We start from the raw sequence: 14,531 nt of genomic DNA on the forward strand, positions 1-14,531 counted from the left end.
GCTACCAAGAGCAATAACGTTGACCTTGGTGCCATTAATCTCCACACCAACCTGCAAATTTAAAACTTGCAAAAACAAATTTAAACCCGCTAAACAAAAGCCAAAATCTTACAAATGGGTCAAATTGGGCCAAGAAATTTCTTGCAGAAATGAAAAACTTTTGCCCAAATTTGCAAAAGTTGATTTTCTTAAAAAAAATTGCCTTCGAAACAAAAATTTCATACAATGCAGAATTTCATCCATTGTACAGCCATACGGATGTACAATACAAGATACAAGGGCAAAAAACTTGCAAAAAAAATGAAGTTACCATTTTTTGCCAACCAAAGGATATTTCTTAGTTTCTCAAGCCTCTCGAACTCAATTGCAATGGCAATGCTCCAATGATAGAGCTATGTGTTGGAATCACTTAGATGTGGGAAGGAGACATGCAAACTTGGATAGATAATTGGTATGCAGTCATGCAATCTTAATGCAAACGATGAACCAGCAACTTCAACCAAAACTAGCTTTGATACCACATTGGTATTAGCTAGAATAAGAATGCAAAATATAAACTTCTACAAGTGAAAGCAAATTAGCACAATAGAAATGCCTATCATATACAAATGAGAGTGTCTAATTATACAATGTGAATCTTACATATACAGGCAATGATGAGGACGTGAGAAGGTAGGAGACAAAGACCGACGACCCCCTCAAAGATGGAATAATTGTGAGCTCACTTAACAAGTGTGTGAGCAAGAGTCAAATATGCATGCACTACAACAGTACAACCACATGAGGTGAGACAAAACTCTGAAATAGCCTACTAACTAGTTATGTAATGACCTTATTTACACCAACAGATTGTTGTTGGGAATCTGGGATGTTAATTTTAACAAGGCATGATATATGGTTAGAATTGAGATTATGTACCATGTATGGAAATTTCATAGTCCAAGTGGAATTGAAAAATAAATTACACAACTTATATTTTACCTTTGGGGTGTACCTATAAAATGTATTTTTGCATACCTAGCACCACTTTTAAGTTGAGAAGGTGGCAATGGAGGTTGACCACATCAAGCAGCTGTCATGAATTGGATAATTGGATAGTGCAACATGCGCAGTCAACATGGTTACTCCTAAAACATCTCTGTCCAAAGTCATAAATAAGCCTATAGTTTGACAAATATTAGGGCTATCGTCAAGAGAAAATCGTTCAGTTCAACTTGTTCAGAATGAACTTGTCTCCCTACTGAGGCCTCCAATGCATACTGAGAGAAACCAGCTGCTAACTTTTCTAATAGTATTCTTTATCCTTCATTATGAGGAAGAAAATTAAATTTTTCATAGGGTGATCAAACTAAGTCAAATATAAAATACCAGAAAATGAACTTCATATGATATCTGTTGACACAAACTTAGAATTTCATGATGGGTTTATTTCAATCAAACCTTCTGCTTCAGCAACGTCTGCTACATGTTTAAAGAATTCCAACCCTTTGATAAAGTTTTTCACTTTCCAGTCTCTATGCAACCTCAGTTTGCCATCTTCATTTAAAATATTCCATCCTGGGATCTAAATAAAACAGTGGAATACTTTAAGCTCTACTGAAGATCTACTGAAGATTGAAATTATTCATAAACACAAATTAGCCGGTAGGAAAGAATATTAAATATAGAACAAAGTTACTATTTTACCTTCTGTAATAGCTCCTCTGCTACTTCTATGGACATGGGTTTCAAGTCCTTTGACTCACATGGCACACACTTTTTCTCTGCCAACTCTGCTTTACAAGTGACAAACAATTTCAGTGCAGCAATAACTTGTACAAAAACTGTGTTTCTGTATAATTTGTCTCAAGTTTTTACATTCAATAACTTTTGTAATGCATATATAAAGCGACTGGCTTTAAAAAAAACCACTGCTTTATATCCAGTTTCAAAACAAGAATACAGCATAAGGGAATAATTTCAAATCCAGTAAATAATTTATATTACCAAATCATGTCATGCCACAAATAAAACCAAGAACACTTTTCAAAAATCCAAGCCAAAATGTGATGTGGCAGACACATAGCATTCTTTAGTAAATTATAAAAATTCACATGTTAATGTAGCAGAAAGCATCAATTATGAAAACACAGATGTTAATTTACCTATGTACATGTATGTTATTAACAATACAACCACACGACAGGATTTAGATCATTACATCTGTTGCCAGTGGAAAAGGGTATATAACATCATATTATTTCCAATGCATAAAGGACAAGCAAAGATTTGAATTTTCCTATCTGAATAATTATTAATAAGCATTTTAGTCCTTCCTTATTCAAAGTCCATTAAAAACCAATAGTAGCTTGCCTATGCATGTTCGTTTCTTTAGAAATGCAAATAAATGTACTATAGAGTAAAGTCCAAATGTGAACTCTCCTTCAAGAGAAGAAAGAAACATTCATGGTTCACACTACAAAGCATACTTGTAACTTTTTCATGTGAAATTAGTGACATCAGTACAGAGTCAAGGAAAATTACCAAAATATAGAAGACCTTGTATCAAAAGGTGATCGAGCAGAGGATAATTTACATACCTTTATCTTGAGAAAGTTTAGTAACAATATGCAAAAATCTTCTGGCAGGTGATGTTTTATGGCTAAGCATGTCATGACTGATAGAAGGTGACCTTCCAACCAATATCGCATTGCCCACATTTCTATGGGTCTGCGCAATCCAAGCACAAAAATACCCATCAGAAAACAAACTAAGAAACTTATTGTAACATATAATGGCAAAAAGAACTGTAGACTATGCATAGATGGCTTCTCATAATCTTTTGTCAAATATTTTTCAATGTGTACCTGATTATTGCTCTTTCTCAAAGACTACATCCCAAATCAATTCCAAAAAGATGGATAAACATAATAAAAGAATCTTCTCTAAAGAGTGCCAAAGAAAATGAGAAGCGACATTCTGTCTATGATGCACTTTCAACGAGGCATAAGGGCTTCCATTATATTTCATGCTTAGCATTGGAAAGTAGTCTCAATCAATCTAAAATAGAAGCTACAGAAACAGCAGATTGATTATCCATTACTTGAGTTCATTGCATAAGAAGAGAATATATTATGTTCCAGGAAAGAAATTAATTTGAGAGGAAGCTCAAATAATTCTGAGTTCTAAAAGTTCATCATTCAGGACATTACAAGGCAAAGTGGTTACCAAAAAAGAAACAATTTGATTGTGGTGTAGGATACTGACTAGGTAATCACATAAAAATGTACACTACTTAACAACAGATACAGCTAAGCAATGAATGAATGAAACAAAGAAATATGCATTTTTGCACCTACTACAATCATCATGGAAACAGAATAGAAAAATGTATTTCTGTTGCTATCAAAGTACAAATAGGAACATCATGATCAGATAATAATAGAAACGGACTTTTGGCATGACCACCAAAATAAATGAAAGATGTCTATCAGTTTCCACGGCTACATCAAATGGGAGGTATAATGAATGAAAAAATGAAAATCAATAAATTTCACATTGTTTTGTAAAATATTTCCAGCCATCAAATATTTTTATGTAATATACTGGTCTAATATTTTGTCTTTGTAAAGAGAATTTGACAAATTTAAACTGGAATGTTTACACAAACTTTTACATAGAAATAACTAACACAACCCTTGCATAAAATTACTCTTAGGACATAGTTTTAAATGATATCTTGAAATGTGAAAAGCTTACAGGACTTGCATAACATCCATTACATTGACCATACAATTTGCTTTGTCAAACATAATTTCACAACAGAACTGGAGAATAATGTACTGGTAAAATCTGCAATCAATAATCAATTTTTAAATGTTAACCATTCACAATGGTATTTGATGTCATTGCTGCTACCAATGATGGCTTCCAGCAGTCTGTAATAGAGGTGCCAGCTGTTAATCGCTAACAATTTTGGTTTAACTCCCTTGTGAGTGTGAAGAGGTCTCCAATCATGAGAGCTATTTCAAACCCATCCAGCACTACTGTAGGCGATATATCAACAAGGACATCCTCTCCTTTTAATCATGACTCGGGAAATTTGTATATATCTGGCAGTAAAAATAATGACAACCCATTTCTCCAATCCTCACACCCTTATATCCCACACCATACTATTTTTGTGTCCAAATGCAAGTGCATTAGTAGCAAATGTGAGAGTGGCACCACAACCTAAGAGAAGTTTAACCCCTCTTTTAGAAAACCTATGAACCTTTTTATGCCCTTCTCTACTCCCCATGACCCTCTGTCTATGCACAGCAGCAATATTAATGGTGGCAACTTAAGTTTTTTAATCATTAAACACCATTAACAATATGTTGCAGCCTTCTATTGATCCCTCATGCCTTTCTTTCCCAACTCAATTAGCAATATTATGAAAGATATACATTTAAATGATCACTAGGAAATCACGACCCAGCACATATGACCTCCAAAACCGTGTCACAATATCCTCACAACCTGATTTAATATCCACTTCAGCTCACAAGAAGAAACAATCATATCCAATCACCTAAGTATTCCAACCCCCTCTAAGTGAAAATAAATCAAATGCAAATGGCAACCATTGAGTTGCTGGAAATATGGTGGCTGTGAAAATACCTAATGCAAGTAACTTGTCCAATAACATCACAAACCCCTTCTTAAATGAAATGAACAATATTTGTCAACAATACCTTCAAATTTGTTTTTGATTAAGGAAAAAACAGGTTTTGAGGGGACCTGAAACCCCTTACAACAAGTTTTGAAGGGACCTGAAACCCTCAGATTTTGACAGGGATCTAGAACCCACAAAAGAATGTTGCACTAAGATTCAACATATACATTCAGCAGCCCAACCACAACATAACAGAAAAGATCAAACTTTGAAGGATTGGTTGTAAAAGAAAAAGGCCGAAGCCAACCTCCGAAGAGCTCAGACAGACATGAGCATAGGGAACAAGGCTCCCTCAACCTTAACCATGGGTTTTATCAAGGCTCCCATAACCTTATCCTTGATAATGAGCAACGCTAAGAACAACTTGCCAAACAAGATCTCCACCTCGATAGGAGATACAGGAAAGAAGTCAGCAAAAAGACCATTATCAGCTCCCTTACATCCAAAAGATAGAGCTCCAACAGCACAGCCAGGCATAACCAGTAGAATCTAACTCCACCTCAAAAGGAAAAAGGTCAACTCCAACCAAATCCATCTCCCCCTCAATAGAAGATAGGACCACCTCTGTAGAAAAAACCAAAGTAACCCAAAGATGCTGAAAATAAAGCAAATTGGCCAATGCCAAAGAAACAAGGAGGAAAACAAACCTCCCACCAAAGAGAGTACTAGGAGTCAAGAGAGGTAAATAGAGAAAACCTGACCCCATCATCATAGAAGTCACAAAACAGAGAGATTCCAAAGCAACCCATAGCAGAAAAACCTCTCCCAAAAAAACAAGATGAACAAAGGGATGCAAGGAGAGATGAGATAAAGGGAAACCACCACTGTACCATTGTTGGGACAGAAAAAGAAGTTGCAACCTTGAATGAAGCCCTCAGAAAATCAACCATGACAATTACCAAATCAGGGCAAAAACAACTTCCACGCAGCCCAACAAAGCTAATAGACCTCACCAGATGAGAAAAGGAACAACGTGACCAAGCCCCATCAAGGTCGTGAAAGCAACAGGTGAGGAAATCCCAAGAGCTGCCTCCAAAAGAGAAACAGAGCCTAGCCAAAGCAGAAAAGGGGGAAAGCCTCCCAAAGAAGAACCAACACGCCCAAATGATCCAAAATCTCAAACCAACCCACCAAACAAACAAAAAGACCAAGTAATCCGACCTCCTTGAGCAGAATGGACTGAATCCACCATTATCCACGAAGCCACACTGAATAGCACTAGATTGTGGCAATCACAAAAAGGAAGAAGCACGAAGTCCACAAGGAAAAGACCAAGGCCCTTCCAAACACAAGTCCATACCCCAATAACACTGCGAGCCTCCCCAATCAAAGCCAAGCCCAAGCCTAGGGAACCAAAGGCACTGCCACGAACAGCAAACAGGGTACACAAACAAGACCCTCTGCCACCACAAGATCTCCTAAAGGCTTGCACAAATAGGAACGAGGAAGCACACAACACCAACGGTTCACAAACCATGGCAATATCCCTCATCCACAACACGGCCCACACCACACAAGGAGGAACATCACAAAGAGCACCACGGTCAGAGACGAAAAGGGGAAGGAAGGCCAGCAAAGCCTCAGAGCAGCCCGCACAATCCTCATCCCCATCAGGATCACCATCTTCCCCATCACTTGCTGCATCTCCTGAAACCCTAGCCGCTCCTTGCCCGCATGCACTCTCGCCCATTTCAAAACTTCTTAGAGGTTAATACCTTCAAATTTGTTAACCTCAATACATTTTGTAATATCCCCATTTTTAGGTTCTCCTGTAGTGCAGCTAGTGTTGGCTTTCTAGGTTGGTATCAATAGGATTAGGGGATTATTTCAATTTCACTCGTGTGTTCAAAGTTCAAACGGATTAATGGAAATGAAATACACTTTCTAGAGTGATTTTGGACATGTCCAGGACTTACTATTTTGGTAAGTGTGAGTTTGGACACCATTTGGTCAGTTGGGAGTTTTGGCTAAACTGCTATTTATAGCAGTTACTGTTGACGGGAATAATCATTATGTTATGTTGTTATATTATGTTTATGTTGTCGTCGGTAATAATGAGTTACGGCGGTCAGTTTGTTGGCCGACGGGTAGGTAGTTGGAGTCGCGACGGTTGTGTCGCGCCCCTTCGGGTATTATATATTGTGTACCTTTTCTTCGAAGTATGATCATGTTAGTCGTGTCAGATGTAATGTTATAAGCACTTATTGTACATGGACTGTGGAATTAATATAGAGGCTGGTTATTTAATATATTTCCATTATGTTCTGTGCATTTACGTTCTGCATTGAAAGCCACGGTGGAACCACCGTACGGTGGCACCACCGTGCGGTGGCAACACCGACGGTGCGGCCACCGGCGGTGGAACCACCGTGCGGTGGCAACACCGACGGTGGAACCACCGTGCGGTGGGACCATCGTGCGGTGGAACCACCGTACGGTGGAACCACCGTACGGTGGGACGTCCACCACCGTGCGGTGGAAACCACTGCTGTCGCGGAGCACAAAGACATAAACGCAGCCCCTGCACAAACAAACACAGTCGTACGGTGGAGGGTGTTGACCGCACGATCGGAGGTGCCAGTGCTGTGTTGACCGTACAGGAAGGTTGTATGGCCGGGATGCCATCGGGGACATTAAAATGCCAAAAAACAAAAAAACAAAAAAAAACGACGACGACCAGATTTAAAATGATTTGCTAGAGTTTGAAGCCAGGACATTGGAAATTCAGAGTGGAAAAGAAGGGTTTTTTGCATCTTAAAATATCACAGAAATGCAGTGCGCCATGGACTTTCGTAGGGTTATGAGGGTTGTAAATTGGTGTTGGTGGCAGGGGCGCTGCCCCTCGACCCCGCCCTGTACACCTGGGGCGCTGCCCCAGGACCCCGCGAGGGGCGCTGCCCCTCGACCCCGCTGGGGGTGTTGCCCCCAGACCCCCAGTTTATTTTGAGCTACAGAAGACCACGAGAATTGTTGTGGTTGTCCGTATTGTGAGAAAGAAGCCCGCAGCTAAGCATTGGCAGGGAAGCCATAAGCCCTAGAGGGAGGCGGATTTGGAGGTTGGGAACAAACAGAGTTCGAGGGAAGGCATTGCAGGTCCGCGCAGTTGTATGCCACCAGGGAGTTATTCAGTTCAGCTTTTAGCCTTTGGGGAGTGTGATGGAGGATTTCAGGTGTCTCCTAGCATTTGTGCCACCAGGTTGTGGCCACCTCCAGGCAGGATAGGTACGCTTTGAGGAACTCGGAGTATGTCTCGGTTGGACGTGAGGTTGCCTTGGTGGATGCACAGAGGGCTCGGGAGGAGCTGACCACCAGGTTGGAGGCAATAGTCTCGTGAGACTTAGTTCAGCGTACCCAGGAGTTGGATGCCGGGAGAGCAGCATGGGTGGCTATCGAGGACAAATTGGCTAGGGAGATAGTATCAATTGAGTAGCAGTTGGTGGAAGCTGAGACTGAAAAACATGTTTTGTAGACAAGTTTGGGTTAGGCACAGGAGGACTGTGATGGCAAAGGGAGCAATATTGGTGAAATCCGCACTTGAGCATCGGATGGTAGCAGAAAAGGGTTTTCAGGCGAGGACGCAGCAAGTGTATAAGATCCGGGCCCGACTGGCGTCAGTAGTTCCTGCCGTTCATCTCTATTTTGTATTAAGTCGTCGGAGTCGACTTCTTTTCTTGGGGGGGATGATGTTGACGGGAATAATCATTATGTTATGTTGTTATATTATGTTTATGTTGTCGTCAGTAATAATGAGTTACGGCGGTCAGTTAGTTGGCCGACGGGTAGGTAGTTGGAGTCGCGACGGTTGTGTCGCGCCCCTTCGGGTATTATATATTGTGTACCTTTTCTTCGAAGTATGATCATGTTAGTCGTGTCAGATGTAATGTTATAAGCACTTATTGTACATGGACTGTGGAATTAATATAGAGGCTGGTTATTTAATATATTTCCATTATGTTCTGTGCATTTACGTTCTGCATTTAACCGTTTACCCGAGAGGGCAAACAGTTACTATTTTTAGTAACCAATATTCTTGGCAATCGGTCATAGCTTCAGTTTCCTCTTAGCTTTTGTAAGCAACATATTTAGTTTTAAGGTTTGGATAATTTTGGCTATTTTAGCATATTACTATTTATAGTGAATGCTAATTTGCGTAACTAGTCTCAGTCTCAACCTTTCCTCATCGTCAAAGTGCAGAGGCTTCAGTTTCAGGACTTGGTGAATTTCCTAAGGTTGGGAAATAATATTTTATTATTTCATTTTAATATTTTACTAAAGTGATTTTATCACTTAAGTGAAATAAAGTGGATGTCAAAGTTAAGGAGGTAAAATAATATTTTAATATCAGTTTATGTGGCCTCCTAAAGTGAAAAGAAAATAAAAGATTTAAATGATATTTTAAAGAGCAAAAAGGGTCATCCATTTGAGGGGAGAGAAATGAAATATTAAAAAGGGTAAAGGTTATATTTTATTGTATCCGAGTTGCCCTAATATGTTGTTAACCTAATTTCTCATTGAAACTCTATATTTTAGAGTTTTAGCCTTCATTCTAGATATGTTGAAGATTATTATTTCTGATATTTCTCTCTGATAAGAGAAAACCCTGCATGGTTTTTGGAGTTGGACTTACTTCAACCCAACCTTCCTGAGGATGAAATCCCTCTAGAAAACAATTGGCTTCAGTTGTCAAAGGTCAACCCTAGTCAATGTTTGTTGGAGATATAGATCAGGTATTTTACAGTGTTTTCAAATATTTGAAGAGTCATTTTGGTGTGGTTTCTTTTAGAAACATTTTGTAGGAACTTTAGATTATTTGCAAGAACTTGTTTGGAAACTTAGCTTGGACGTTAGTGTTTGAAAGTTTGTTAGCAATTAATTTTTGGAGATACCTGGCATGGGATTTGGTATTGTTAATTTTCAGAAGTTGCTGGTGACTTTCCAGACCCAGCCGTACACAATCATGTGAGCTGATTGAATTTGTAATTTGCATGCTAGGGTTTGGTGAGGTGAAATCTTTTGATGCGTAATTTTCTAAAGGCTCCTTGACTGCTAGGGAATCACTTTTGACTAGATTTGAGGCAGAAAAAAAAACAAAGTTCGACTTTCCTAAAGAGGTCATACACCTTCAGCCAGCCGTACCATTCATTGGTAGAGGTGAGTGAGATTGAGAGGAAAAAAAGGCTTGGTTAAAAAGCTAAGAATAAGCTGTGGAAAGGGCCCAGAACTTGGAAAGGCATTAAAAAGCAGTTTGCTGTTCATTACTGGTTGAATAGAAGGGTTTAAACTTTAGGGGATATATCTACTCAGCTGCCCCCATCATTGATGCTTAAAAATCAGACCTGTACTTTGCTGGAGTGTTCGGTCATCATTTTGGAGGACCTTTCTTTCATTTTGTAGTGGAATATTGGTAAGAGACTTCTCTTAATTTGGTGGTTTATTGAGAGTTGACGTGATAGAGACTTGAGGGTGATTTTAGAGTTTTTTCAATACTAGTTGCAGACTGAAATTGGGTTGCAGCAGACCTGTTCAGTTCACATTGGTGCTTTCAGTCCTCAGTATTTCATGTTGGTCTTCATATTGAGGTACAAGATTGCTGGACACTATTTTCAAGGTCTTTCAATAGTGAAATGAAGGTTGGGATGGGCGAATAGGTGATGAAGAGTCTTTCTAGCAGTTTGTAATTTCTTTCCACTGCTTGACCTGCTGCTACCAAATTGAATAAATCTGTGAGACTTCTTTAATGAGGTATTTTTGATATGTTTGGTTGCTAGTTTAATTATGCAAACATCTCCTGTTGCTATGTATAATTGAACGACAAAATGTTCATGATCATTGTAAGCTCCTTGCAAGAAACATTGAATAAATTCACAACAGAGAAAATACTATCAGCAGAGAGTTCTATTTGCATTATCATATGACCTATTGTTTGGCAAGTTCTACAAAAAAATTCTAGCAAACAGGGTAGGACTTAAAATATTCAAGATACTGCATTTGCCATCACACAATCCTTTAAATTGGAGCACCACATATAAATCCAAAAATTGAAAACTTTAAAAACTGATTACAGTCAGCACCAAAGGTGATCCCTGAATGGAATTACTTGCACCGTAACGAGGGTTTTCATCCCCATTTCAGAATCCTTGCAACACATTGACAATGCCTAGATGAGATCGCTCTACCAAATAGGAGGGTTTTTGTCCTCAAATTTGAAACCAGCGGGTTCCATCCTCTGGCAAAAAAGGGGAAAATTTTCTTCTTTTGGAAAAGAAAATTTCAAACAAGCATATCCATTTCACTGAGCGAATTCTCCTTTTATAATTTTCTCAAAGGCTTCACTTTCTTTTTCCTTTTTCTTTATTTTAATATTTCTTCTTGCACTTCAATCACGTTTTGAACTTAATTTTAAAATATCACCTTGAGAAGCTTTTTAATTAAATAACAAAATACAAGTTGCCCTTTATTTATAAAATAACGTTATTCAAGCAACTTAATATTAAATTATTTAGATTACACAAAAAAGGGTCATGACATTCTATTTCATTGCCCCTTTTGATGAGATTGTAGAGCTAAACACAATGATTAATATTCATAAACAAAAGTTGTTGCATCAATCCACTTTCTAAAGATACGCATCATACTTAACTAATCAGTAGGAGATTACAGTTGTAGCAGTGGAAAGGAGAATTAATGAGGTATACTCGGGATCTTCAATGGAATAGAGGGGTTCTGATCCATTTACTGCCTGAGGAATGGAAGATTCTTATAACTCAACATTAGTCAAAAGGGTGGTGGGTGCAACCAACTCAAAATGTGAAGTATTTGATACCATAAAGAGTATATCCATCTCTGCATATGTGGAAGGAGGAACTATCATAGAAGGAATCTGGGAATTGAAGCCGAATGTTAAGGAAGCATTCAAGCAGTGCACCAAGAGGTATATTATGATAATGTTGACAGGAGAAAATTTCAATATACCATCATCTTGCGAAAAATAAAATATGAACTGAGGGTCAAGGGTTATTTTAAACCAATCTAGCTTCCTTGATTCTTAAACCAAATGTTTCAAGGGCGCAACTTTTTGTTGTTTTAAGAGAGGTTTTACTCCTACATACTCCCCACTTTCCTAAACTTCTGCATTCTCACATTTTTGGGCCTATCCACATATTTCAATATTCTGGAATTCCCCTGTCAATATTGGCTATTCCGTTCATGCACTCTTGTACTGTCATATTCTATTGCAAGAATTCTGTTTAGACTCTCACAAGATCAAAATATTTTTCCACACTGCTGGGTTGGTTGGCCACAAAAAATTGAACTCGATGCTGATGGCATTTACTAATTCATTATTATATAGGTTATCGATTTTGTCTTACAATATAAATACTCTTCTTTTCTAGTCTTTTATGTTGGCTTCTATTAAGATAAATAGTGTTGTCCTAAGGTAGCTTACTGATGTTGTCAAATGAATTTCTCACAATATGTTCCTCACTTTTGAAGTTCATATTCTTTAGGAGGCCAAAATGTTAATTAATGTTGTTTTGAAGTTATTGGCGATTTTGGGGTTCCAATTTTTTGAATGTCTATTTGTAGTTCCTGCCATGCAACTATAGGCAAGGGGCTGTAATTAACTTGTTATTGATATTTTTTTTTTTAACAAAACAGGTATAGATATTTTTCCTATTCAAAAAACCTAAGTTACCGGTTCTTCCCCTTTTGGCCTGGGTCCAGGTCCTAGTTCTTGCCCGGTCTTGGTTCTCCCCGAGTTCTCCCTGGGTTCCTCTCGGGTCCTTCCTAGGTGGCCGGGTTCCCAGACGCAAGACCCACAGGGAACCCGGCCACCTGGGAAGGACCCGGGAGGAACCCAGGGAGAACCCGAGAGGACCCGCGTGAACCCAGGCCCGTGGGTTCCCAAAAACGGGGCCCACAAGTCAAAAAAACAATAAAAAACAATAAAAAAAGACTTTTTAAAATAGTTTTTTTATAATAAAACTCTAATTCGCCCCTTTATGACTTTTTAAAAAAGACTTGAAACTTGAATATTATCTTTTTTGCAAATTATGAATATGATATTAGACTTTGGTTATTAGTTTACTGATTACATTTGCGATATATGAATATTTATTGGCATTGGCAATTATGGATTTATCATTTATCATTTATGTATGGAAAGTCACATTGTATATTTTATTTTTGTATGGATTGTATATATTGAACATATATATAATATATGTGTATATAAATATATATATATATATATATATATATATATTTATATACAGACGAACCCGTACCCGTACCCAAGATTTTTATCCGCGAATCCGTACCCGAATCCGAACCCAAACCGGTAACTTAGCAAAAAACATTGATCTTGATTAATCATTAAAGAATAGATGCAAATATTTTAACAAAACATAATAAAAAATCACTTTTCTGCAATTTCATTGGCTAAGAGATTTTACCCAATATGAGCAATTACTGAGGAGGATAACTGCTTAAGTTTAAGAATGGCAATTTGCAATGTTTTTAATTTTTTTCTGCAATTTTTGTATCCTTTAACAATGAAAAAATGGAAACTTTTTATTTTAAAGTGCTCAAAACATGCAAATACTCCATGACAAAGCACATTCCAATCAAATATCATTTCTTAAGAGAGCGGGTGGTAGATCAGCAAGTGAAGTTGGAATAGATTGCTACACAGGAACAGATTATGGACATTTTCACAAAGCACCTTCCAAAAGAGACTTTTAAGTACCTGAGGGAGAAGTTGGGAGCAATATCACTCTCATCTAGTCACTAAGATCTTCAAAAGAGCATGTGTTCAGTGGGAGCTATTCATTGTATTATCCTTTAGCCCCAGAAAGTCTTTGCCATTGATGTCAAGGGGGGAGGAGTAAAGTTAAGGGGAGTATTTCAGTCAAAGGGAGATGTATTTTCCTATTGCATTCACAAGATTATTTCCTTGTAGGTTGCCATTCATGACGAAGGAGGAGATTGTTGGAAAATTATTGTAATTGATGTCAAAGGTCAAACCAAGGAGAAACCAGTGAGATAATCTGTATACTTTAATGCAAAAATCAGATCAGATGCGGAGCTCAAATTGGAAGTATTAATTTGTATTTAAATTGAATAAATAAATTTTTATTTATTCCTACATGGGCCAACCCATGTCTAGCACCCGCTTCCTTCAGATTAAATTGCAAAATAAAAAAAATAAAAAAATGGGACGACCCCCTCATTGAGCTGCCCCATTTCTTGGATTTAAAATTGTAAACAGATAAATTTCCAAAGGAGCTGACCCCTCTTGATATTTACAACCAAATGTGGAATGGTTTTTGTAAATTAAATTAATTTGTTTTATGCTCATGGCCGACCTCCTTGGAGGGTCACTCCTCTTGGGTGAAAGGGTGTATTTGTGAGGTATAAAAGAAGGAAAGGTGGAGGGGTGAAAGGCAAGAAATTATTGAATATCCTTCCCATTTTTAGAGCAGATCTAAAGGAGTAAAAATCAGAGTTTTGAAGCAGCTATATGGCAGATTTATGAGCAACTTGTTGAAGATTACATTGCAGATTTGTGAGTAGATACATTGCAAATTTGTGAGCAGATACTAAGGTAGTTTTTGATGAAGTCGTGAGCAGATTTGTGGAGGGGAATCAGAGCTGATCCAAGAAGAAGTTTCATATAATTATCATATTATTTCTTTAAAGCTTGGTGTCACCTAATTGAGGAGATCAGGAGGTTGGTGCCTCTCATTCAAGTTGATTGGTGTCTCTTGCTGAGATGGTGCTCAGTGGTGGGGATTGGTGTCTCTAATGGGTTGGTGCTTACGAATCATCAAGA

The sequence above is a fragment of the Cryptomeria japonica genome, chromosome 4, assembly GCF_030272615.1.
Source record: "Cryptomeria japonica chromosome 4, Sugi_1.0, whole genome shotgun sequence".
In the NCBI taxonomy this organism is placed as follows: Eukaryota; Viridiplantae; Streptophyta; class Pinopsida; order Cupressales; family Cupressaceae; genus Cryptomeria; species Cryptomeria japonica.